This window comes from Oncorhynchus nerka, linkage group LG5 (genome assembly GCF_034236695.1).
Source record: "Oncorhynchus nerka isolate Pitt River linkage group LG5, Oner_Uvic_2.0, whole genome shotgun sequence".
Taxonomy (NCBI): Eukaryota; Metazoa; Chordata; class Actinopteri; order Salmoniformes; family Salmonidae; genus Oncorhynchus; species Oncorhynchus nerka.
Genome location: NC_088400.1, coordinates 40,507,611 through 40,531,729, shown reverse-complemented (window position 1 = coordinate 40,531,729; position 24,119 = coordinate 40,507,611). Strand labels below are relative to the sequence as shown.

The window sequence follows — 24,119 nt, the reverse complement described above, 5'->3', positions numbered from 1 at the left end:
CTTCTGGGAGCAGAGAGCTCCGAGGTGCTGATGCTACTGGTGTCATTCCTCTTGTTCAGAACCCTGGAAGGAGACATCCCAGGGGCTGGTGCCATTTCTTTTGTTCAGAAGCCTGGAAGGAGACATCCCAGGGGCTGGTGTCATTCCTCTTGTTCAGAGCCCTGGAAGGAGACATCCCAGGGGCTGGTGACATTCCTCTTGTTCAGAACCCTGGACGGAGACATCCCAGGGGCTGGTGACATTCCTCTTGTTCAGAACCCTGGAAGGAGACATCCCAGGGGCTGGTGACATTCCTCTTGTTCAGAACCCTGGAAGGAGACATCCCAGGGGCTGGTGCCTTCCTCCTCCCTCTCCAAACCCATTTGCAGGCCATGAAGTGACAGCACACTGAGAACACCTGCAGTTTGGTCAGAATCTGAAACTGTCCACTTCCCCAGCACCTCCTCTCCCGTGGAGGAGAAGAAAGGGGAGAATAACCGAATGCACTCCGAGCCCTTCTTTTCGACCAAGGTAAAGCCATTATTTTACGCCCATATTAGGCCCACCCAGTGTAGATCCTCAGGCTGGTAGGGGATAAATGATGGCGCCGGAAGAGATGGCTGCCATTTTATCGTCTGCTAACCAATTGTGCTATTGTGTGTTTTTTTCCACCTACGTGAGAATGCTATTCACTGACTACAGCTAAAGTGTTCAACACCATTGTGCCCTCAAAGCTCATCACTCAGCTAAGGACCCTGGGACTAAACACCTCCCTCTGCAACTGGATCCTGGACTTCCTGACGGGCCGCCCCAGGTGGTAAGGGTAGGTAACAACACATCCGTCACACTGATCCTCAACACAGGGGCCTCTCAGGGGTGTATGCTCAGTCCCCTCCTGTACTCCCTGTTCACCCATGACTCCATGGCCAAGCACGACTCCAACACCATCATTAAGTTTTCTGGCGACACAACAGTGGTAGGCCTGATCACTGACAACGATGAGACGGCCTATAAGGAGGAGGTCAGAAACCTGGCAGGGTGGTGCCAGGATAACAACCTCTCCCTCAACGTGATCAAGACAAAGGAGAGGATTGTGCACTTGTTAAGTTAATGGTTAAGGTTAACCATTTAGGTATTAATTCGGCGTGGTTAAGGTAAGGGTTCATATTTGGGGTAGGGATAAAACAGAAAATAAAAAAATAATAACAATTGAATCCATGATCCTCTGAGCCGTAGCGTGCGGTGTAAGCCCATCCTCAATCCCATTTCCAGCGCCCAAACTCGTCGCAAGCCTACTAGATGTTAATAGGCGCTCGCGTGGACGGTAGGAAATTGCTATGTGTCACGTTCTGACCTTAGTTCTTTTGTTATGTCTTTGTTTTAGTATGGTCAGGGCGTGAGTTGGGTGGGTTGTCTATGTTCCTTTTTCTGTGTTGCGTTTTGCGTTTGGCCTGGTATGGTTCTCAATCAGAGGCAGGTGTCGTTAGTTGTCTCTGATTGAGAATCATACTTAGGTAGCCTTTTCCCACTTGTGTTTCGTGGGTGATTATTTTCTGTTATGTGTATGTCACCTTTCAGAACTGTTTAATTTAGTTTCTCCTTTGTTATTTTGTTTAGTGTTCTCTGTTTAATAAATATATGATGAACACTCACCACGCCGAGCTTTGGTCCTCACCTCATTCCAACGACGATCGTGACACTATGGAAATAAAATGACCCCCGAAGCAATAATTTCACCATTTCAAATAATTAGGTCGTAATACACTACAGATTGGCCTGTTATTTAGAAACCTTATTCTGTGACAGTTAATTTCATAATAATTGAGATCTGAGCTAACTATGTGGTTAAACATTGTTCAAGGGGAAAACTGTGGATTATCAGTTAGTGTCACGACTTCCGCCGAAGTCGGCTCCTCTCCTTGTTCGGGCGGCGTTCGGCGGTCGACGTCACCGGCTCCATTTTTCATGTATCCATTTGTTTTGTCTTGTTCCCGGCACACCTGGTTTTCATTCCCCAATCAATCTACATGTATTTGTTCCTCTGTTCCCCATCATGTCTTTGTGTAAGATTGTTTGTGTTACGTGTGTATTGTTGACGCGCCAGACTGGCTTGTTTTTTCCGTGTTCTTTTTTCGCGAAGATGTTTATTGTTAAACATAATTCTTGTGACTTTTGCCAAAATAAAGTGTGTGCCTGGTTCACAAATCTCTGCTCTCCTGCACCTGACTTCGCTACCGGTACATACACATCTGACAGCTAGCTCCCACACACACACCATAGTACAGCAATAGCTCAGGATCCCCCTGCCTCCACAAACACCATCACCTAGTTCCTGCTCCCATTCCTCTGTCCCTCCTGGGTCTCCTCTTAATATTTCTGGGTCACACCGCAAAACATGGAGTCATTCTTTCCCCTTAACCTTGCCACAACCAATTTCTCCCCATCATTCATAGATCCATTCTAGGATTTTACAATCCTCTGTCAGTGGAGTCAGCAGACATTCGGGAGACTTTCTCCTTTGTCATATTTTTTATTTGGTCATGCACCAGAGGTCTTAATCACGGGGGAAAGGAAATAGCATGGTTAGTCATGTGAAATAATGCCCTGGGAGAAATAGGTTGTTCAGGGGAACTGCAAATATATTTTCGCTGCATGTGGGCTGTGTTCAACACACCTGTGATTGCATGACAGTAATGTTCTAATGTTAAAGGGAGACATATTGTCTTACACATTATTTCTAGGTCCTTTTAATCTCCTTGGCAACTAGAATGATCCCTGAATGTGCCAACTAAGAGATTCTGTGCTGTGGTATCATCATAAATTGCAAGCAGATATTTTTAGAAGATGTTTCTGACAACCTGATGCGTTTACAACAGAAAAACATTTACAGCATGATAAAACCTTAGCTGCGCTATTACTGTACATACAAACTATGTGGACACCCCTTCAAATTAGTGGATCCGGCTATTTCAGCCACATGTGTTGCTGACAGGTGTTTAAAATCGAGCTCTCAGCCATGCAATCTCCATAGACAAACATTGACAGTAGAATGGCCTTACTGAAGAGCTCAGTGACAGTGGCAATGCGTTCTCTGGTGTGATGAATCACACTTCACTATCTGGCAGTCCGACGGACAAATCTGGGTTTGGCGGATGCCAGAAGAACGCTACCTGCCCCAATGCAAAGTGCCAATTGTAAAGTTTGGTGAAGGAGGAATAATGGCCTCAGTCTGTTTTTCATGGTTCGGGCTAGGCCTCTTAGTTCCAGTGAAGGGAAATGTTAATGCTACAGCATACAATGACATTCTAGGCAATTCTGTGCTTCCTACTTTGTGGCAACAGTTTGGGGAAGGCCCATTCCTGTTTCAGCATGACAAGGCCCCCATACACAATGCAAGGTCCATATCACTTTCCTATACCATAGGCTGAATAGATTACCGTGCCTGTGTCTTTTCATAGCATAGTCATGTTTCATACAAAACTCTATTTGCTCTCTTTTGGTTACCTTGGTCACCGGCAATGTGATACAAATAAATCATTGATCACAAATGACTAGCATTCTTTTCCATTGTTTTATGATACAATGACAAATTCACAGGACCACGTTCCTTCTCGGGTTCAAATTGTTTTCTTTTTAACCGAATAGCAGTAAACTGAAAACTTGGGGGAATTTGATAAACAACCCATTTCTTTCTGGAGTGTGAACAAAGCATGGGGGACTGCATGGCTAATGTTTATTAGAAGTGTAAGTAGAGTGTGTAATTGTTTCCTTTTTAGCTTTAGTGTCTCAAGGAGAAAGAGAGTGGTGCTGAGTCTAATGTCTCTCAATGGGCCCCATTGTTTCTCCCTGACAACTAATTAATACAGCAGAATATCATCTCCAGACAATATATTCCCCATAGCGAGAGAGACCTTATTGTACAGAGGATGACATAGCCCATCTGCTCGTCACTGAAAGTTGCTCCCATGACTGTTGCAAAAACTATGTAGGTACATGGTTATTACATAATTGTGTAACTTTCGGTACCTATTCTTATTTACTATGATCCTTTTGCGCTTGGTACACACACTAGATTGACAAACTCAAATGAATTGTGCAACAATCTTTTAAAGGTATTGTTGCTTCACATAGCAAGCCTTCCATAGGGTCAATGTGAGTTGAGATGCTAATCTAGCTCCACGGTTGTGCTGTCTCATGGCTGATGGGACTTTTGTCTCTGTTATTCACGCGTCAGGAACGAACGTTGTGCTCTTGAAAGAGAGGAAGAGCTCAAATGAAACAGCTTGATGCCTGATTATTTAAGTGGTTGATATACAACCCTTTACTTTGTCTAGTCCATTTACGTTGTCTAGTTAGAGACGAGACGGAGCACCTCAATTAAAATGATTAGGCAATCAGAAATGGGATCAGTGCTCATGGGATTTGAAGCTCTTTTTAAAGCTGCTGATTGTACGAGCAAGTCTCAGGCACTCATAGAAATCTTGGATTAATATATCGTGCAGCAACTGCTGAGCTGCAGAAGCTCAGTCAAATTCAGGGTCCTAAGGAAAGAAACTTATGAAGCATGGCGCTTGCAACACCAGGGTTGTGGGTTCAATTCCCACAGGGGGCCAGTATAAACAATGAATGCGCTCACTGTAAGTCGGTCTGGATACGAGTGTCTGCTAAAAAAAAAAGAAAAAAAAAGAAAATATCAATTCAACATGTGCAGTTTTGAATCAAGGTCATTGTGATATCTTTCATGGAAACTGGCGAAATAGACTTCAATTTCTGGGAATAGTGGCAAACGACAGCATAGCAATGAAAATAACATTAGAAGTAAAAAGCATATTGTTACCGAGGCTAGTTCGGTAGTTTACCATGCACATAGCTCACTTCAGGCCCCCTACATTAAAGTAATCAATCTAGAATAGATGCACTCAGCCTCATATATTTTTTTTTTTACAAAAATAGTAAATATTTAAATGACTCATAAGTACAATTGTCAAACTTGGATGGGCCACAACCCATAAGTGGGGGAATAAAGGGTTGCTTTAGTGTCTGATCAGCTGTCTCACTCACTGCTAATGCGTGCCTCTGTTGAACAAATAAACATACTGTACTACCGTGTCCCATTACTCTCAATCCACTTGCTTTTCTTGACAACTGCTGATATTTCAAAGGAATACATAGCTTTCTGCCATATTGCTTTCAAGTTCTCTACAGATCAGTGGTCAGTCATGACAAAATAAATCAAGGAAAGGAGTTTATATGACTATAGAGACAGAGAACATGACCAAAATGAACTGGGTTTAAGGGAAGCTAGTAAACTTGAGGGAGAGTTCAGGAGATTAAGGCTATGGGCCTTCACTGGCAAAGAAAGCAGTTTATTCACATTGCAGGTGCACTGAGAATAAAATACGGTGGATTAAATTAGGTCTGTGCCAGGTCAGCTCCAACATTGCAGTGGAACATTAATTAGCATCCCTGGATAGGTGTAAAATGTTAATGGTTTGTCTGGTCACATCTTCACGGAGCACAAGAGGCGAGGCGCGCGATCAGCGGTAGGCTCATTCAACCTGTACGAACCACTTGGAAAGCACAAACTCAAAAGCAAGCTGCATGAAGCATATAGGCGAGGTAGATGCTGGCAGTTTCAAACTCGAAAACAAACTGAATATAGCTAGCAACAACCAATCCTTGTAGTATCAAATAATCCTACAATACATACAAAATGACAAAACTGCTGAAAATGAATGTAGCAATCTTACATCTGTAAATCAAATCAAATTTTATTTGTCACATACACATACATGGTTAGCAGATGTTAATGCGAGTGTAGCAAAATGCTTGTATTTCTAGTTCCGACAATGCAGTAATAACCAACGAGTAATCTAACCTAACAATTCCATAACAACTACCTTATACACACAAGTGTAAAGGGATGAAGAATATGTATATAAAAATATATGAATGAGTGATGGTACAGAACGGCATAGGCAAGATGCAGTAGATGGTATAGAGTACAGTATATACATATGAGATGAGTAATGTAGGGTATGTAAACATTATATTAAGTGGAATTGTTTAAAGTGACTAGTGATACATGTATTACATAAAGATGGCAAGATAAAGTAGATGGTATAGGGTACAGTGTATACATATGAGATGAGTAATGTAGGGTATGTAAACATTATATTAAGTGGCATTGTTTAAAGTGGCTAGTGATATATTTTTACATCAATTTTTCCATTATTAAAGTGGCTGGAGTTGAGTCAGTATGTTGGCAGCAGCCACTCAATGTTAGTGGTGGCTGTTTAACAGTCTGATGGCCTTGAGATAGAAGCTGTTTTTCAGTCTCTCGGTTTCTGCTTTGATGCACCTGTACTGACCTCGCCTTCTGGATGATACCTGGGTGAACAGGCAGTGGCTCGGGTGGTTGTTGTCCTTGATGATCTTTAGTTATATACACAGTGACATGTACAAAATGTACAAAATGTAATATGACAAAATGGAACAGACAAAATGTAGTAATAAAATGGCAATCTGTCTCACATGGCACCACAAAGGCATTGGAGAGCAGAAAAACAGCAAGAACCAGACGAATATCGTGAGAGAAAGAAAGAATAGTGTCCTTTGAAACTCATTAAGGGCCCTCAGGTCGCAGAGGCCATCATCAAATACTCCATATTTGATTTGGGAAGAAGGGCGAGATCGTGCTATGTTCTCTAATGAGAGGAGAAGGGGCATGGAGCCCCGGAGAGATGGTCCCCGTCTGCCACTTCGTCTTGGTGACATTTTGTACCCTCTCACGGTCAAGCTCCAGAGAAAGGCAGGACAAGGTTAAGGACATGCACTGTGCAGAGAATCTGGCAGGGCTACAGTGTGGACCAGAGTGACTGGATTAATGAGAGAGAATCATTTCACAAAAACCCTAATTTACAACTCAGTTCAGTGTCATCACTGTGCATGCACTATGGAGGACATAGCAGGGAATATTCTGAATGTGTTGACTATTGAATATTGAATGAATATTCTGAGTGTTTCAGTCTGTGGACAGATTATTTGTTTAGTATTACTTCAATTAAATTATTTAAAGTCTCTGTCAGCAGGTAATCAGTTACCTATTTTCTAAACGCTCAGGTAAGTATGCAAGGTAATTTCCTGTCTTGGCAGTAAAGTTATACAAAAATAAAGACTAAATAAAGAACTAGCATTAGGTTTCGTTCATGAGTAGCCTATATATGCCTATAAATGTCTTACATGCTGTAGATTACGACACATTGATTTGCTGGTATTCATGAGCTTCTAATAATAATCAAAAAAAGACCATAGAAATAGCTCCAAGCTCTCATGGATATTACAATATTTACATTCAATACATTTCTTGCATAAAAAAGAAAACACAGATCAGCTTTTTCCCAAGCATGTATCCAATGACCCATCCATCTTATGAGGCATGGCCTTTGTTTGGTGCCATTGCTCTCCTTGCAGACGCCCTTTAGGTCAGGTCCTGTGGTGATTCTCTCTTCTGGACGGTCTCATACAAGTGCAAATGCCTTCTCTCCGAAGAACTGTGTACGTGTCATCATACTCATCTGGGTCCACATAGATGTGTTCTACGTTTTCATAGTCGGAGCTGTAACCCTCCTACATGTATATGAGCGTCATTAGTATTAACAGTTTGGGCTTTTGTTCTAATATTATATCCTCCTTTGGTTCTCCTTTGCAGGGTGTTGTAAATGAATACCAGAAGAGTAAAAAAAAAAACACTATGTCACGCCCTGATCTGTTTCACCTGTTCTTGTAATTGTCTCCACCTCCTCCAGGTGTGGCTTATAAAACAGGAAGCTCCCGCTCTCAGGTCTGTTCAACACTGGTCCGACCAATCTGATTCCACACTCCAAGATTGCTTTAATCACGTGGATTGATTAGCAAGTGAATTGTCGATGTCGTACCCACAGTAACTATTAAAACATTCCCCAACCAGAAACCGTGGATTGAGTACAAACAGTGTAGCTATTCCCTCCGCAAGGCAATCAAACAAGCTAAGCGTCAGTATAGAGACAAAGTAGAGTCGCAATTGAACGGCTCAGACACAAGAGGTATGTGGCAGGGTCTACAGTCAATCACGGATTACAAAAAGAAAACCAGCCCCGTCGTGGACCAGGATGTTTTGCTCCGAGACAGACTAAACAACTTCTTTGCTCGCTTTGAGGACAATACAGTTCCACTGACACGGCCCGCTACCAAAACCTGCGGACTCTCCTTCACTGCAGCCGACGTGAGTAAAACATTTAAACGTGTTAACCCTCGCAAGGCTGCAGGCTTTGCAGAAAAACAGCCCCAAAGCATGATGTTTCCACCCCCATGCTTCACAGTAGGTATGGTGTTCTTTGGATGCAACTCGGCATTCTTTGTCCTCCAAACACGACGAGTTGAGTTTTTACCAAAAAGTTTTATTTTGGTTTCATCTGACCATATGACATTCTCCCAATCTTCTTCTGGATCATCCAAATGCTCTCTAGCAAACTTCAGACGGGCCTGGACATGTACTGGCTTAAGCAGGGGGACACGTCTGGCACTGCAGGATTTGAGTCCCTGGCGGCGTAGTGTGTTACTGATGGTAGGCTTTGTTACTTTGGTCCCAGCTCTCTGCAGGTCATTCACTAGGTCCCCCTGTGTGGTTCTGGGATTTTTGCTCACCGTTCTTGTGATCATTTTGACCCCACGGGGTGAGATCTTGCGTGGAGCCCCAGATCGAAAGAGATTATCAGTGGTCTTGTATGTCTTCTATTTCCTAATAATTGCTCCCACAGTTGATTTCTTCAAACCAAGCTGCTTACCTATTGCAGATTCAGTCTTCCCAGCCTGGTGCAGGTCTACAATTTTGTTTCTGGTGTCCTTTGACAGCTCTTTGGTCTTGGCCATAGTGGAGTTTGGAGTGTGACTGTTTGAGGTTGTGGACAGGTGTCTTTTATACTGATAACAAGTTCAAACAGGTGCCATTAATACAGGTAACGAGTGGAGGACAGAGGAGCCTCTTAAAGAAGAAGTTACAGGTCTGTAAGAGCCAGAAATCTTTGCTTGTTTGTAGGTGACCAAATACTTATTTTCCACTATAATTTGCAAATAAATTCATTAAAAATCCTACAATGTGATTTTCTGGATTTTTTTCCCTCCTTTTGTCTGTCATAGTTGAAGTGTACCTATGATGAAAATTACAGGCCTCTCTCATCTTTTTAAGTGGGAGAACTTGCACAATTGGTGGCTGACTACATACTTTTTTGCCCCACTGTATATATATATATATACACAACGAGTGTACAAAATATTCAGGACATCTTCCTAATATTGCCTCATTATTCGTTCAAACCCAAAGTGCTAGAGTATAGAGTATTTTCCTCTTCTTGAACTGCACTGTTGGTTAAGGGCTTGTAAGTAAGCATTTCACTGTAAAGTCTACACTTGTTGTATTCGGCGCAAGTGGCAAATAAAGTTTGATTTGATTATAGAGTCCAAAAACAATTTTGACATCCATGTCCAAATACTTCCCCAAAGGAAGTCATGCTGGCTTTTTGACACAATTTACACTGTGTACATTGTGTGAGCATGCATCTTCATTCTTGTGACACTTTAGATATTCTGGATTTCACCTGACTGTCTATGTGATTAAAATGTGGGTCAAAAGAAAAGGGAAATAAAAGTATTATCTGAGTTTTTCGGGCGTTTGAGAAGGTTTGAATCCCAAGCAACCTGCATACATACACATTGTTTGAAGAAATAGACCAACATACAGTAGCTTCTGTAGTAGGTCAAATCTGTGTGCTGGAAAACCTTGGTAGAGCATGGGTGAAGTATGCATTGTGGTGCTCATGTGAATTCCCGTTTTCAACTTCAGAACAATTCTTATTTCACACTTAAACCGTAGTTTATTGTTTTTAATATGAACGGGAACTACATGATGTATTATACATTAATATTCCACAAATGTCAAGATCATTTGCTAGCCATCTTTTTAAGAACTTGGAGATCTATACAAGACCACTGACAAGGCCAGTATAGCTCCTGATGCCTTATGTGGAATATTTGCAAGTGCAGTTGTCTGGGGATCACTTTCATGTGATCTTTTCCCAAAGAAAACAGTGAATTTGGAGCATAACAAACGAAATGATACGCCTTGTTATGGTAAGGACCTTTTGGGTAGTAGTAGCTTCAAGCCATTTATTCTCAGTGTTGCAGATGATGAACGGAATGCGATGAATCTTTCTTTGCCCAATCATTCCTAATGTGCACATATGGTTTTGTAGATGGATTATAATAGGTTGTGGGAACAAAATGTGAATCCTTGTGTGCATGACAATAGACAAATGTGCATAACGCCTCGTTGTAGCTAAATTATACTTCTAAATTGTGTGTGTGATTTGTGAAACAGATGGGACACTTACGCCTTGGAATTAGCATAACTAATTCCCTCTCAGAACCTCTGGCACAAACACATGTCAGGAAAGCAGAGTCAAACATGCAGAAGATAAGTCTAGCACACAGAATATGATATAGTAGCTTTCAAGGTTTGTTCGTTGCAATATTTCTGGATTTTTCATGTACATTGAGTATACAAAACATTAAGAACACCTGCTCTTTCCATGACATAGACTGACCAGGTGAATCCAGGTTAAAGATATGATCCCTTATTAATGTAACTTGTTAAATCCACTTCAAATTGGTGTAGATGAAAGGGAGGAGACAGGTTAAAGAAGGATATTTAAGCCTTGAGACAATTGAGACATGGATTGTGTGTGCCATTCAGAGGGTGAATTCAGGGGTATGGTAGTGTACAGTAGGTGTCAGGCGCATCGGTTTGTGTCAAGAACTGCAACACTGCCGGGTTTTTCACACTCAACATCTTTCCGTGTGTATCAAATATGGTCCACCACCCAAAGGACATCCAGCCAACTTGAGGGGGGGACAAGTTTCCTCTGATAGCCAGGTATATCAGTGGTAAGGATTCACTCCATGGTGCTGAAAAGAAAGCTCTGCTGTTGGGACAGCTTTATGTAGGCCCTAAAAGTTTGTGGGCACCGTTTGTCACCGTTATAGTGCAAACAATGTATTGTTTAGTGTTGTGTTGTGTAGTGGCTTTGCTGGCATGCATCAAAAAGAAACAAACATTTTGCCCTTAGTTTGCCCCACCAATACTTACATGCTAAAATTGCCTCTGTAATACATTAATATAGCCTATGATTAATGTAGTCTATGATTAATGTAGTCTATGATTAATGTAGCCTATACTCATATATATGTAAAGCACAGGGTTTCATGGAAAGGTCATTACCAAGGAAGGGGTGTTAGGCGAGGAGTGAAACAAGATGATATGAGCAATATAAATATTGATTTCATACTTTTACATTTTTTGGTTCTTAGTAAGATCGCCTAAGTTCATTTCTCAAGTTCATCTTTTGGTTTCAAATGGCTTTGACAAAAAAAAGAGTATTAATAGTTGTAATAAGAGTCAAGAGGACACTTCAATAATCAATCTGCTATAAGAGCCAAATCATCTGTGGCTCTATCCGTAGTGACAACCCCCCCCCCCCCCCCCCCCCTCCCCCTCCCCCCACCGCTATTTCCCTAGCCATCCTGGACAACAACAGACCTTTTGCCCTGGCAGTGAATCCCTTTAATCTGAGTGCCTTTATTTGCCACTTCCCCTCGTTCCAAGTGTTGCCAGGTCCAAGTCGTCCAACTTGCCAATATTTTTCTCCTCTCCAGAGCCTTTGTAAACAACACAGAAGTAATGGGAGATGTAACTGCGAAGTGAATACCAATGATCTTGTTTAGCCATGACCCCCCCACTTATTTCATCATTAGCCTTCCCGCTGGTTCCAGCCTCCAGACCCACAAAGGGGTCAATTATCTATTAGGGGCAGACTCCCCTTGGATATGATCTGGTAATTTAGGTGTATTTGTGATCAGGCAGGCTTAAGTGCTAATTACACTGAAAATGTAGCTTCCTCTGTTACTCACCAGTTCCTGTCTTCCAGTCAAGGCTGCAGTGCCTTGCAAAAGTATTCATTCCCCTTGGTGTTTTTCCTATTTCGTTGCATTACAACCAGTAACTTAAATGGATTTTGGGGGTTTCATGTAATGGACATACACAAAATAGTCCAAATTGGTGAAGTGAAATTTAAAAAATAACTTGTTTCAGAAAATAAAAAAATAAAAAAATGGAAAACCCCCTTTGTTATGAATCCCCTAAATAAGATCTGGTGCAACCAATTACCTTCAGAAGATTGCACACAGGTGGACTTTATTTAAGTGTCACATGATCTGTCACATGATCTCAGTACATGTTCGGTTCTGAAAGGCCCCAGAGTCTGCAACACCACAAAGCAAGGGGCACCACCAAGCAAGCGGCACCATGAAGACCAAGGAGCTCTCCAAACAGGTCAGGGATAAAGTTGTGGAGAAGTACAGATCAGGGTTGGGTTATAAAAAAAATATCTGAAACTTTGAACATCCCACAGAGCACCATTAAATCCATTATTAAAAAATGCAAAGAATATGGCACCACAACAAACCTGCCATGAGAGGGCCGCCCACCAAAACTCACGGACCAGGCAAGGAGGGCATTAATCAGAGAGGCAGAGACCACTTTAATCAGAGACCACTTTAAGCCGTAAACTCCACAGAGATGGGCTTTACAGAAGAATGGCCAGAAAAGGACATTGCTTAAAGTAAAAAATAAGCAAACACGTTTGGTGTTTGCCAAAAGGCATGTGTGAGACTCCCCAAACATATGGAAGAAGGTACTCTGGTCAGATGAGACTGAAATTGAGATTTTTGGCCATCAAGGAAAACGCCATGTCTGGCTCAAACCCAACACCTCTCATCACCCCAAGAATATCATCCCTACAGTGAAGCATAGTGGTGGCAGCATCATGCTGTGGGGATATTTTTCATCGGCAGGGACTGGGAAACTGGTCAGGATTGAAGGAATGATGGATGATGCAAAATACAGGGAAATTGACCTGTTTCAGTCTTCCAGAGATTTGAGACTTATTTGTTTCACAATAAAAAATATGTTGCATCTTCAAAGTGGTAGGCATGTTGTGTAAATCAAATGATACAAACGCCCCCCCCCCCCCAAAAAAAAAATAATAATAATTTTAATTCCAGATTGTAAGGCAACAAATAGGAAAAATGCCAAGGGGGTGAATACTTTCGCAAGCCACTGTATGGTAGATACACAATAGAAGGTCATTTTGTTACTTAGAACGATAACCGATAGATCAGTTGGTTACAACATACTGCTTGCAACACCAGGTTTGTGGATATATACTGAATATGGTAACTGTAAGTTGCGTTGGACAGAATAAATCTTAGAAATGGCCATATTATTACAGTATAACCTGCACTAGATCATGAAATGACTCCATAACATCCCAGATGACACCTTTAAACAACAATCTGTAATATGTTTCCTGTTTCCTACTTTTCAGAGTTAATATCAAGTGAACCTGAAATTACAGCCTGGCCTGTAAAATATACGAAATATACTTTACTTACTGTATTTCTGAGCACCTCCAAGACGGATGAAACCTACTAATGGTCTAGTTACATGAGACATGGAACAAAAGTAGAAAGGTTGGTCAGGGAGGATGGGTGGAAGTAATCCACAACCGTCTAGAAAACCAAAGGTTGCATGTTTGAGTCGAGTCGGGGACAATTACTGCTTTTCATCGAACACTTCACCTAGCCCATATTCTAACCCTAACCTGCTTGGTAAATTAACCTCACCTTTGTAATTTTAGTTCTCCTAACCTTTGCCATTAGTTACCATAACCACCAACATAAATTATCTCTGTAATTCTCCTTTGTTACAGTGCAACAAGCAACCTGGTCTCAGGTAAAGACGTGCAACACTTTATGTCCCCCAAGATGTGTGATAAATGACTTATTCCATTTCGTATGCTATTGTAAGACTGGGTAAGGCGTATGATACTATATGTCCTCTAATTCGTATGATATTGTACAACTGTTATTCGATTCATAATGTAACGGAACATATCATACTAAATGGAGTGTCACAGATTTACATACAGAATAATAAATTGCCCTGAGACCACGTTGGAAATTAAACTACATTCTTTCATATTTCTCTACATTCTCCCGCTCAGAAATGGTGTGGCCAAAAAAGACATATGTGGCAAAATGTGAAAGGTACAGTATATCAATTTCGCCCATGCATGAAGTCACCTGATGGTAGGTGAAATCAGGGCGTTGTTGTGAATGATTTATTATATTGTTCTTCACGATATCATAATTAATATTGTTTCAGGGGAAAAAAAATCAACCCTTGTTTTGAGAAATCAATGAAGAGGCGAAGTATCCGAGATCATAGACACTGAAGCTGTGACACTAATATATCAACTTATTTAAAAAAATGTATTGAGTAATTTACTTGATGAAGATTGCATAACCGTGCAAACTTGTTTATTTAACTAATGCACTGTTTGCTCTTGAGAGGATTGAAACATCAGTGGCTTGGAAAAGCCTAAATGTATTTCATTTTATCAGAGCAAACTGTTTTCCCTGCAGACACCAAATGTTGCAATTTACATTCTAATTTGCTCTCTTACTATAAATACAATTGTCTTAACTCTTGACGGCAACATGGAATCCATTAAATGTTTTACTGTTAAACATTTGAATAACAATAATATTATTATTATTACATTTGTAATGCAGTGCATAAAATAAAAGTAGAACAAAAATAAATGTGTTAAATATATATACATACACAGTATATACAGTTGAAGTCGGAAGATTACATACACCTTAGCCAAATACATTTAAACTCAGTTTTTCACAATTCCTGACATATAATCCTAGTAAAAATGACATATTTGGTCAGTTAGGATCATCACTTTATTTTAAGAATGTGAAATGTCAGAATAATAGTAGAGTGATTTATTTCAGCTTGTATTTATTTCATCACATTCCCAGTGGGTCAGAAGATTACATACACTCAATTAGTATTTGGTAGCATTGCCTTTAAATTGCTTATCTTGGGTCAAATGTCAAATGAGGTCTTGGCTGATTTCTTTTGATTTTCCCATAATGTCAAGCAAAGAGGCACTGAGTTTGAAGGTAGGCCTTGAAATATATCCACAGGTACACCTCCAATTGACTCAAATGATGTCAATTAGCCTATCAGAAGCTTCTAAAGCCATGACATCATTTTTTGGAATTTTCCAAGCTGTTTAAAGGCACAGTCAACTTAGTGTATGTCAACTTCTGACCCACTGAAATTGTGATACAGTGAATTATAAGTGAAATAGTCTGTCTGTAAACAATTGTTGGAAAAATGATGTGTCATGCACAAAGTAGATGTGGTTTGTTAACAAGAAATTTGTGGAGTGGTTGAAAAATGACTTTTAATGACTCCAACCTAAGTGTATGTAAACTTCCGACGTCAACTGTATATACACAGTGTGTGTATATTTATACTGAGTATACCAAATTCCTCCCCGTCCTCTACACCGATTGAAGTGGATTGAACAAGTGACATCAATAAGGGATCATAGCTTTCACCTGGTCTTTCTGTCATGGAAAGAGGAGGTGTTCTTAATGTTTTGAATACTCAGTGTATACACTCAGTTGGCAGTTTATTAGATACAGGTGGAGCTGGTTGAGAGAATGCCAAGAGTGTGCAAAGCTGTCATCAAGGCAAAGGGTGGCTACTTTGAATAATCCAAATTTAGAAAAAGCAGGAACCCTGAGCTTGTTGGCATCTTGCGTGAATGAGAGGGTATTCGCACAATGCATGGTAAGTGAGTTGATCTCTCGTAGTGGATCCATTGTCTGCTTGGTACGTCTTTCTTTTTTGTGTTTACTTACAAGATTCCAAATTTAAAATATATTTTGATTTGTTTAATACTTTTTTGTGGAAGGGTCTCCCATCTGCACAAATGAACTCTAGAGCTCTGTCAGAATGACCATCGGGTTCTTGGTCACCTCCCTGACCTAGGCCCTTTTCCCCCGATTGCTCAGATTGGCCGGGCGGCCAGCTCTAGGAAGAGTCTTAGTGGTTCCAAACTTCTTCCATTTAATTGTGATGGAGGGCACTTTTCTTGGGGACCTTCAATGCTGCAGATATTTTTTGGTACCCTTCTCTGGTTTTTGCTCAGACATGCACTGTCAACTGTGGAACCTTATATAGACAGGTGTGTGCCTTTCCAAATCATGTCCAATCAAATGAATTCATCATAACAGGACTGCAATCAAGTTGTAGAAACATCTCAACGATGATCAATGGAAACAGGATGCACCTGAGCAAAATGTTGAGTCTCATTGCAAAATGTCTGAATACTTATGTAAATAAGGTATTTTTATTTTTTTATGTTCAATAAATTATCCCAAAATTCAAAAATTCTGTTTTCACTTTGTCATTATGAGGAATTGTGTATAGATTGCTGAGGATTTAAAAAATCTATTTTAGAATAGGGCTGTAACGTAACAACATTTGGAAAAAGTCAAGTGGTCTGAATACTTTCCGAAGGCACTATATACACATTATATACTGTACATATGCTACATGGCTTTGCAACATGTTTTTACACAGGTGGGCAATCCAGTACGCCCCTTGAGCATCCATTAAATCCTACTGCTTAGTACTATAACCCAATATGTGAAAGTTTGCCCTAGGTGAAGAACCTGTTTTCTTTCTACCTCCCTCGAGTTGCTGTAAAATATGCTCCTGTATCTCTCTTTTTACAAGGGTTGTATACTACGCCCAGGGCACTCCCCATTTCCACGGTCATATCAGAGTTCCTCTGTACTAGGAGATGCCAATGACTAGAAAGGGGCCACAGCGGGATATTACTGTATTTTGTTTTCACTTTCCCTTCATGCGACACATACCACTTCCCGGGTCTTCACCCACACTGTGCCACTCCAGCGCTTCCAAATGGAGGTGTGGTCGGTGGTCATCCGGACAAGGCTGATTGCTCCTGCTGAGGAATATGAACTCATCAGTGTTTTAATGGAGTGCCAGGGAGACAGATGTGCCACTCACTTCAAACGGTTGCCTGTATGATTTATTTGGCCATCAGTGTAACTGAATCCATATAAGTAACTCTTCCCGTTGCGTGATGTGGTGAGGAAGCCATCATCATACAAACAGTCTCTGGTGCTGTAGTTCTGGAGGGAAACAAAGGGGGGAGGGGGTATTTCTGGCATGGGCAATGTTGCTTTGTGTGAAATATTAAATTACCATAATATTTGTACTTTTTTTATACATTGGAGTCATTTAGCAGCTGCTCTTATAGGGTCGATGGCTTATTGACTGGAACTGTTTAGTCCCAAACTAATGGACCTATACTTCTTCTCCCCCAACCTGGTCTTAGGGAATTTCATACAGTGCCTTGTAAAAGTATTCATCCACCTAGGCGATTTTCCTATTTTGTTGTATTACAACCTGTAAATTGAATTGATTTATATTTGGATTTTATGTAATGGACATACACAAAATAGTCCAAATTGGTGAAGTTAAATTTTAAAAATTACTTGTTTCAAAGAATTCAAAAAAATTAACTGAAAAGTGGTGCGTGCATGTGTATTCACCCCCTTATCTATGTAGCCCCTAAAGATCTGGTGCAGCCAATTACCATCAGAAGTCACATAATTAGTTAAGTAGTAAGTTCACCTGTGTGCAATCTAAGTGTCACATGATCTGTCACATGATCTCAGTATATATACCTGTTCTGAATGGCCCCAGAGTCTACAACACCATTAAGCAAGCGGCACCATGAAGACCAAGGAGTTCTCCAAACATGTCAGGGACAAAGTTGTGGAGAAGTACAGATCAGGATTGGGTTATAAAAAAATATCTGAAACTTTGAACATCACACGGTGCACCAATAAATCCATTATTAAAAAATGTAAAGAATATGGCACCACAACAAACCGGCTATGAGAGGGCCGCCCACCAAAACTCATGGACCAGGCAAGGAGGGCATTAATCAGAAAGGCAACAAAGAGACCAAAGATTACCCTGAAGGAGCTGCAAAGCTCCACAGTGGAGATTGGATTATCTGTCCATAGGACCACTTTAAGCCGTACACTCCACAGAGCTGGGCTTTACAGAAGAGTGACCAGAAAAAAGGCATTGATTAAAGAAAAAGAAAACACATTTGGTGTTCTCCAAAAGGCATGTGGGAGACTCCCCAAACATACGGAAGAAGCTACTCTGGTCAGATGAGACTAAAATTTAGATTTTTGGCCATCAAGGAAAACGCTATGTCTGGAATAAACCCAACACCTCTCATAACCCTGAGAACACCATCCACAGTGAAGCATGGTGGTGGCAGCATCATGCTGTGGGGATGTTTTTCATCGGCAGGGACTGGGAAACACGTCAGAATTGAAGGGATGATGGATGACGCTAAATACAGGGACATTTTTGAGGAAAACTTGTTTGTCTTCCAGAGATTTGAGACTGGGACAGAGGTTCACCTTCCAGTAGGACAATGACCCTAAGCATACTGCTAAAGCAACACTCAAGTGGTTTAAGGGGAAACATTTTAAAGGTCTTGGAATCCAATTGAGAATCTGTGGTATGATTTAAAGATTGCTGTACAACAGCGGAACCCATTCAACTTGAAGGAGCTGGAGCAATTTTGCCTTGAAGAGTGGCTTGATGTGCCAAGCTTATCGAGACAAAAGGTGGCTCTACAAAGTAATACCTCTGGGGGGGTGAATAGTTATGCATGCTTAAGTTTTCTGTTTTTTTGTTTAATTTCTTGTTTGTTTCACAATAAAAAAATATTTTTCATCTACAAAGTGGTAGGTATGTTGTGTAAATCAAATGATACAACCCCCCCCCCCCCCCCCAAAAAAAATCTACTTTAATTCCAGGTTGTAAGGCAACAAAATAGGAAAAATGCCAAGAAATGCCACTATAATATATCGAGGCACTCCATTTAGTATGAAATGTTACGTTTCCTAAATTGTGTATTAATTTGTGGCTGTCCATCACCCATTTCTTATTTATTTACATTTATTTAACTAGGCAAGTAAGTTAAGAACAAATAAATATTATGATATGTTACGAATTCGCAAAAGGTACTGTGTTACGAATTTGCTAAACGAATGACATATTACGAATTCTAGCTTGGTGCCTAACATTAGCTAGCTGGGGGTTTAGGAGTTAGGGTTAAGATTTGGGTTAAATTTAGGAGTTCGGTTAATGTTAATGTTAGGTGAATGGTTAGCTAACATGCTTAGTTGTTGCAAAGTAGCTAAATGTAGTTAGAAAGTTGCTAAAATGCTAAAGTTGTCCGCAATAAGATTTGAACTCGCAACCATTGGGTTACGTTCGGGTTAAGTTTTGTATGGTATGTATTCATTTGTGGGTGTCAATCACCAATTTCGTATGATATGTTAAGAATTCCAATTTGTATTATATGTTACGAATTTGCAAAATGCACAGTATTTTGCAAATTTGCAAAACATGTTATGACATTTTTGCTGCAACCTTGTCTCTGAGCATTTTTAAAATTATTATATATGTAAATCAGACACCCATTTAGTATGAAATGTTATGTTTCGTATTGTATGTATTAATTTGTGGATGCCCATCACATGTGATATGTTCGGGATTAGAATTAATATATGTTACTAATTAGCATAATGTTCTATATGCCACAAATTTGCAAAACGTTTGATGTGTTACCAATTCTAGCAAGATGGCTAGGTGGCTAACGTTAGCTAGAAGGCTAGCGCTAGCTAAACTAGTGATTAGAGTAAAGGTTTGGGTTAAATGTAGGAGTTAGTTTAAAAGGTTACATTAGGGTTAGCTAAAATACTTAGGGTGAGGAGAAGGGTTAGCAAACATGCCAAGTAGTTGAAAAGTAGCTAAAATAGTTAGGGTGAGGAGAAGGGTTAGCAAACATGCCAAGTAGTTGAAAAGTAGCTAAAAAAGTAGTACATTCTTGAAAAGTTGCTAATTAATTCAAATGTTAAAGTTCGAACTCACAACCTTTGGGTTGTGTTGATGTTCAAATACTGGAGAGTTGAGACCAAATCATGGACGCTGGACAGAGTGGATTTCAGTTGTAACAAAAGACAGTTTTAATGAGTCAAAGATATCTTGTCCCGCAGTTTTACGTGCACGGATCTAGTTCATATAACTCGGCAAGGAGTCAGGTGAAAAAGAGGCCTTATACAAAGGTTACATTCATTTTTATACATAGAATAAAGTAGGTGGAGTCTTGTCGTTTTGGTCTTCTGACTGGTCACAAAGAGTTGGAGGCGGGCCTTGCTCTAGCCAGAGCGGGCCCCATTGGTGCATAGCAGAGTCTTGTTCTCTGAGCTCCCTGACCAGTAGAGGGGGTCAGTTTTATGGCTGGGTGTATGTGTTCTTGCGATGGAATGTCTTTGTTTCCTGGGGTCGGGAGACAACAAAGCTGAGGGGATAGTGTTAGGGGGGTAGTTTTATTGCTGGCTGTGTGAGCTAGTTCCTGTTTTAACAGGGGTAGGTAAGATGACTTGAGTCAGGCGGTTTGGCTTGGCGCTGTATAATATATATGAGCTATGTGTATGAATGTTTACATATATATATATATATATATGACAGTTGCTAGACGTTCACATTATAGGCTGATCCACTTCTGTGCCCTTTTATAACACTTGCCCGTCTCTTTGTCAGTACCCCAGACCGTTTTTAGGTCCATTGTTTGAGTATTTAGATTTTTGTATTTTTATATCAAAATGCAGAATTTCCGAAATTACCTCAAATTCATTAAATAAGGTGTATTTATTGTTACATAACCTAGGCCGTCATTGAAAATAATAATTTGTTCTTAACTGACTTGCCTAGTAAAATAAAGGTTAAATAAAAAAAAATGGTAGCTAGTCAAGTTACGTTGGCTAAAATGAAGTACAATAATGTTCCGGTCAGATACAAATACTCTACACATTTCCACTCTTTTCCTGACCACGATGGAGCTTTGTATCATGCATAGCTGTAGGCCATCCCACATTCTGCTTATGGTGTTGATACGACACCCGAAGTCATACACCAGCTGTGGTTGACCGTGTCAAGTGATCACTTTGTGGCCACTGACTACAATGTCGACCGGTTGAAACCGGGTTCTGTTCCCACAGTCTTTCCACCATGGACGGGAAAGCTCCAACCATTCAAGGTATTTGCTAGCTAGCTAAGTTGCTAACACCTGTAGTTCGTTTCCACAACGTGATTTAGAATGTTATTTGTTTCATGGTGTTTTTAGCTTAGTTACTACTGTAACGGTAACTTTATCCTTCTGGCTGTTTTGCTTATTTAGTTTTGTGATACAATTCCCTCTTTCATTATAACGTTACTGATAAGAAATAGTATAATTTTCTACTAGGCATCACAGTTTTCTGTAGTGCTATTGATTGCATAAAATGACTTGAAGGACACAGCCCTAGCCAGGGCCATATAGATACAATAGATATATGATTCTGGTCCTAGCTGATGCATGAGTTGTAATGACAACAAACTAGCCCACCCTTTTATATAATTTAAATTAAAACATTTAGAATATCAGCTCATGCCCTGCATTGACATGTAGTGTCTGGCGCTGTTTTATACCAGCCAACACTCTTTCTGTTTCTACCTGCCTAGAAGGGAACGGAAGAAGGAGAGGGGTGGTGGAACAGACATGAGGATAGGACTATGAACTATACTGTCTGTGATTTTTCTTTGTTCAGTGTCTCACATCTTCTTTGTAACCTTTTCATACCCTTTTCAAAGAGGGAGCCCAATGTTCCTCCATTCATGCCTCCCAAAGAAATTCAGGAGAATGCAAGGAAAGACTAATTAGGACTCATTTATATTTTTTTGTTATTCTGTTACACATCTTTCAGTAGATCCAGAAGCCATGTATAATATTTCACACAGGCAGAGGACTGGGTAGAGAAGAGTGTCTGAACAGAAGACATTCAACTTTAGAACCCGATTGGTCCAGCAGACTGTCTAGACCTGGACTGGTCCAGCAGGCTGTCAAGAACCCCATTGGTCAAAAAATAAATAAATAATCCAAATCCAATTTATTTATATAGCCCTTCTTACATCAGCTGATATCTCAAAGTGCTGTACAGAAACCCAGCCTAAAACCCTAAACAGCAAGCAATGCAGGTGTAGAAGCACGGTGGCTAGGAAAAACTCCCCAGAAAGGCCAAAACCTAGGCAGAAACCTAGAGAGGAACCAGGCTATGAGGGGTGAAAACAGCAGTTCTGGGACAGGTAGCATGTCTGGTGAACATGTCAGGGTCCCATAGCCGTAGGCAGAACAGTTGAAACTGGAGTAGCAGCACAGCCAGGTGGACTGGGGACAGCAAGAAGTCATCATGCCAGGTAGTCCTGAGGCATGGTCCTAGGGCTCAGGTCCTCCGAGAGAGAGAAAGAGAGAATTAGAGAGAGCATACTTAAATTCACACAGGACACCGGATAAGACGGGAGAGATACTCCAGATATAACAGATTGACCCTAGCCACCCCGACACAAACTACTGCAGCATAAATACTGGCGGCTGAGACAGGACTGTGGCCCCGTTCGACGATACCCCCGGACAGGGCCAGGATATAACAGGCAGGATATAACCCCACCCACTTTGCCAAATCACAGCCCCCACATCACTAGAGGGATATCTTCAACCACCAACTTACCATCCTGAGACAAGGCCGAGTATAGCCCACAAAGATCTCCGCCACGGCACAACCCAAGGGGGGGCAGCAGCAGGCTATCAAGTGGCAGAACGATAGGCCTGCATAAAATATAGCAGGCTCAGAGATCAGTAAGCATATTAATATATAAGTCGTATTGATGATGGCACAATACATTTACATGTAGGTAATTTAGCAGACACTCTTATCCCGGAGCGACTAATAGGAGCAGTTACGATTAAGTGCCTTGCTCATGGACACAGACAGATTTTTCACCTTGTTGGCTCAGGAATTCAAACCAGCAACCTTTCGGTTACTGGCCCAAAATTTTAACCGAAAGGCTACCTGCCGTAATGCTATTGATGTCTTTCTTGGTCTTCTATACTTGAAGACTGCATAGCAAACTCATTGTTCAAAGGTAGGTTCTTCCTCTTGTGTGTGGGTTTACAGGCTAATTAGGAGCTTATTGGTATATAAAAGCTAGACTGGCAATTGCAAGCGACATGTTCTTCTCTACTACCTCTATTGACTTTCTACCTCTTAGACGGTTTGGTAAGTAATATAAATCATTTTTTATGTAGACCCAGATTGTGAAGTCCACGTCCATTACACTCTATTTCGATGGCGCACATCCACTAGTTCTAGACACGGTCTACCTAGCCAGCATGTAATCGTTGTCAGACAAACTTTAAGGGGACTATTTATTTTCATTTTTAGAAAGGAATATAAATATCCTGTGAGTAATATAAGCCCCAAAAAACGTACGATTCAGAGAGCTTCCCGTTTGGACCGTCCGGTGTGTCACGTTGTTTCCAGTTGATCCTGGGCATTCTGAAGAAAGTCTCTCAACACACCAGGATTGATGAGAGACGAGACATCGGAGTGTTTAGTTACGCACACCCCATCTTCTGCTGCATCGTCAGTCTGATGTTCTACCTCCTCCATTATCGGAAATAAGCTGGTCCCATTCTCAAGCAGGGGTCCTTCAAAATTAAGGCAGTTATACATTTTATTTAAACATTACAATACATTCACAACAGATTTCACAACATATTTGTTTGTGTGCCCTCGGGCCCCTACTCTACTACCACATATCTACAACACAAAATCCATGTGTACGTGTGTATAGTGCGTATGTTATCGTGTGTTTGTATGCATGTGTCTGTGCCTATGTTTGTGTTGCTTCACAGACCCCGCTGTTCCATAAGGTGTATTTTTATCTGTTTAAAAAATATATATAATTTCACTGCTTGCATGAGTTACTTGATGTGGAATAGAGTTCCATGTTGTCATGGCTCTATGTAGTACTGTGCGCCTCCCATAGTCTGTTCTGGACTTGGGGATTGTGAAGAGACCTCTGGTGGCATGTCTATTCTGGTGGCATGTCTATTGGGGGATGCATGGGTGTCCGAGCTGTGCGTTCAAAATCAAATCAAATTTATTTGTCGCAT

The 24,119-nt window shown here is 40.8% G+C and overlaps 1 long non-coding RNA gene across 2 annotated transcripts in view; it reads right to left on the bottom strand.

Annotated features, from left to right (window-relative positions):
• The window catches only part of LOC115129503 (uncharacterized), a 173,039-nt gene that overhangs the window by 146,959 nt on the left and 1,961 nt on the right, over positions 1–24,119 (bottom strand). The window contains exons 2-3 of one of the 2 annotated variants that reach the window (XR_010463953.1): positions 23,434–23,651; positions 20,792–22,769 (exon numbers count right to left, since the gene is read on the bottom strand). This is a non-coding gene — a long non-coding RNA (uncharacterized LOC115129503). Of the gene's footprint in view, positions 1–20,067; positions 22,770–23,433; positions 23,652–24,119 lie in introns of those variants that run through there. The other variant, XR_003863668.2, reaches the window with a different exon arrangement.